The sequence below is a fragment of the Lagenorhynchus albirostris genome, chromosome 1, assembly GCF_949774975.1.
Source record: "Lagenorhynchus albirostris chromosome 1, mLagAlb1.1, whole genome shotgun sequence".
NCBI classification, from domain to species: domain Eukaryota; kingdom Metazoa; phylum Chordata; class Mammalia; order Artiodactyla; family Delphinidae; genus Lagenorhynchus; species Lagenorhynchus albirostris.
In genome coordinates this window covers 166,386,957-166,390,649 of record NC_083095.1, presented here as the reverse complement: position 1 = coordinate 166,390,649, position 3,693 = coordinate 166,386,957, and the positions used below count along the sequence as shown (strand labels likewise).

At 46.2% G+C, this 3,693-nt stretch overlaps 1 pseudogene; it reads left to right on the top strand.

Moving 5' to 3' along the window:
* The first annotated feature begins 2,090 nt into the window (after positions 1-2,090).
* Positions 2,091-2,989, top strand: LOC132528739 (germinal-center associated nuclear protein-like; annotated as a pseudogene).
* The last annotated feature ends 704 nt before the right edge of the window (positions 2,990-3,693 follow it).

Below are 3,693 nucleotides of genomic sequence, written 5' to 3'. Positions count from 1 at the left end.
TCATACTTATTAATATTTCTATAAAAAGCTTAGCTTTGTAAAATATTATTTTCCATAGCACTTAACATGTGTATGATATGCACAGGTGGTATCCTTAGCATTACCTGTATTCGATTTTAAGCTTTCTTAAAAGTAGGTCTCCTGTCCTACTCATCTCGCTATCCCCAACTGTAATATTTTCAAAATGGTGTAAATTGTATTGTAAAAAGAATCTCACAGGTGGTCAAGATTAAAAACGTTATATAAAGACCCCTAGATATATAGAGTACTTTGATAAAATAAACCAGGTAGTTTACACATGTCCATTATGTCTGCTGAACTTCATCTTGACAATTTTGATTAATATAAAAATTTCAAATTAGAGCATATTTCAGTACTGAAACCACAATTTCAACAGTTGTCGATACCTGCACATTGTCATTGCTCATTGAATAGCATGACAAGTGGGATTAAGAAAATAAACCCAGTAAAATGTGGCTAAATATAGTTGAATAAGCAAGAAATGAATAAGAAGCCATCGTCTAGAAACCTATTTGATATTGGACTGCATATGCATTTCCTCCTCTTCTTTTTCATTTGTATTTCTTTTTCCAATTTAATTTTTTTAAAAAGATGATGTAATGGTTAATTTTTCATGTCAATTTGACTGGGTCACAAGGTGCCCAGACGGTCAAATATAATTCTGGGTTTGTCTGTGAAGGTGATTGTGGATGAGATTAACATTTGAATCAGCAGAATGAACAAAGCAGAGGGTGCTCCCCAATGTGGGTGGGCCTCCTCAAATCAGTTGAAGGCCTGAATAGAACAAAAAAAGCAGACCCTTCCCTGGGTAAGATAGAATTCTATTGGCAGTCTTGAAACTGGGACACTGCCTTTTGCACCTACTTGGGACTCCAAGTGAAACAAGCCTTTTCTTGGGTCTGGAGCTTGAGGGCCTTCCTACTTGGAGCCACACCATCTGCTCTCCCAGATCTCCAGCTTGTTGACCATCCTGCAGATTGTGGACCTCATCAGTCTCCATAACCACGTGAACCAATTCCATACAGTAAATCTCATCTATATTACCAGCGATAACCAAGCCTGCCTGGCTGGGGAGCAGAACCTGAGCGCAGGGACCCAGCACGCCGGGCCCCAGTACGCAGGGCGGACCGGAAGTCGGGGATCGGAAGTCAGTCCGCTGCCTTTCCTGCCCTGGGTTTTGTGAGGGGCTCGCCGTGTGGCAGCCGTGCAGTCTGCGCCTCCGGCTGGGCCGTTGCCCCAGGGCAGCGGGCGGCGTGCCGGGCACGAAGGTGAAGGGAGCTCCCGGGTTGAGCAGGCTGCTTCGGGAAGAGGACTGATTTGTGCTCCCCGGATTTATAACCCTCAGTCATCGGGTCAGAAGCCGAAGCCCGCTACTCCTCTCAGACCGCCGGCCGCCTGGCGTTTCTCAACATCTTCCTGTGGTTCCTTAGAACAGTTCAGGCCACGCGGCCACTTCAATTTGGTCAGATTTCATTTTGGGAAGAAACAGTGCAGCGTGTGGTAAAAGCTCAGGGTTTCCGCGGTGTCCGGCGCTCCAGCATCTCTTCTGCAGGATGTCGTTCTTCTCAGCGCAAACACGAGGTTCTGCGCCCAGCCCGGTGCGGTCGCAGGGGAGAAGAGAAGGAGGAGAAGATGCTCTGATGATGCAGAAGTTGGTTTCAGGTAAGCTGGTTTCCAGTTATGCCGGTTTTGAGATCTCTGATGCCACGAATGGTTTCCAATGCCCGACTGAGGTTTCACAGGCTGAGCAACGCCTGGTCTCCCGTTGCCCCGGGGCCCCTTTGCAGCCAGACTTTCATTCGAGGAAAATGGGCTTAGCCAGGAGTTTAGTGGCAGGTTTTTCATGACGGAAGAAAGGCTGCTGGCGGGGTTCGTCCCAGGAGCCCAACACCGTTAATGAACTGTTGAACAGTGGGCTGGCCTGACCTCCGAGCAGCTTGCGACCTGTCTTGGCCCATCACCGAGTTTGCCGGGTTGGGACTGGTGGGTGGGCAGGTGGCTGCTTCTTCACCTTCACCAGCAGTCCCCAGAGCACCCGGCCTGGCCGGGGCGGGCTGTAGTTGGCTTCTATGGATGGCCCTGCCGCCCTGCGGCTTCCTGGGCCCCCCTGCGCTCCTTGGTCGTCCAGTCCATTGTGCCTCCAGAGCCTCAGCTCTCGCCAGATGCAGCCCGTCCTCCAGTCACAGGTCAGAACCCGCTTTGCAGAGTGTAAGTCTGGAAAAAAATGCACTGCCCTTCCCCCAAACTCCTCCCTGCCAGGCCTCCCTCTTGGCTCAGGCAGGGTCCTCGGTTGCCAGATCCCACAGGAGGAGGTCATTGCCTTGTGCATCAACCACAGGCTGGGGCACTGGACGGCCCTCTGGCTTTTTGTTGTATCGGAGGCACTGAGTGAAGATGGTCAGATATGTGTATAGTCTGTTAAAAAATCGCTTGAAAAACTATGACGTTCCTTTGTCCTGGGTACCAGCCAGACACAGAAGGCGCAACAGCTAAGTCAGGGGAGTTTGGGGATAAAGTCTTGTCATCCTTCTGCAAACAGTTTTCAGGGAAGATGAGTGTGGAGCCTGGCCAAGAAGGGAGGCTTCCCAGTGCTGAAAATGTGGTGTGTGGAGCCTCTGGCCAGGAGCTCCCGCCCAGCGTCTGTCCAGAATCTGCTGTTGGAGAAAGAGGTTTGAAGATCAACTTCAGCAGTGGTTGTCTGAAAACTCAGGAGCATTTACAGATTCAACTTCCCTTCCCCTTGACCTTCCTCAGATTCTGGCCATCTCTGCCTTAGACTATTGGAGCTTGCAAATGAAAACATTTGCAACTACTAGCCCTCAGGATGAAAGGACAGGAGCCACTGCAGCTGTCAGAGGCAACAGGCACATCTCTGAAGCACTTGGAAAGGCTGATCCCAAGTTCAGGGGAAGTGGAGGTTGCCTCTGAGCTCCATGTCTCTGCACTGCTAGACATGGTGGACATTTGAGCTGCCTGACCTGAAAGAGGGAGGGTCTCTCCAGAAGGTTTTGTTTTTATTAAAAATAATGTTATTCTCAGATACTTGATGCACTGTTGGAAAATGCTTTTTATATCATGTAAATAAACCATTTGGATGTCAAAAGAAAAGGGACATTATATAACAATAAAGGGGTCAGTTCTTCCAGAAGACATAACAATCCATAACGTATATGCATTTACCAACAGAATATCAAAATAAATGAAAAAAAAGGTGATAAAACTATAAGGAAAAATAGATAAATTTACTATTATAGCAGGGGATTTCAAGACACCTCGGTCAGTAATGGACAGATAAATCAGGCACAAAATCAGTAAGGATATAGTTTAACAGCACCATCAATCCACTGGATTTCAAGAACATCAGATTACCCATTTTTTTTCAAGCTCACATGGAACAGTCACAAAGATAGACCATATTTTGTGGCATAAAACATACCTTAACAAATATAAAAGAATAGACATAGTATAAAGTAGACTCTTATAGTGAGATTAAACTGGAAATTAATATCAGACAGATGACTGGAAAACGTAGGATACTGGTGATCAAACAACACACTTCTAAAACACATGGGTCAAAGAAGAAGTCTCAAGAGAAATTAAAAATATTTTAAACCAAATAAATAAAAATTAAACTTTTTCAAAGTCAAATTGAAATTTGAATTTAAAAATAAA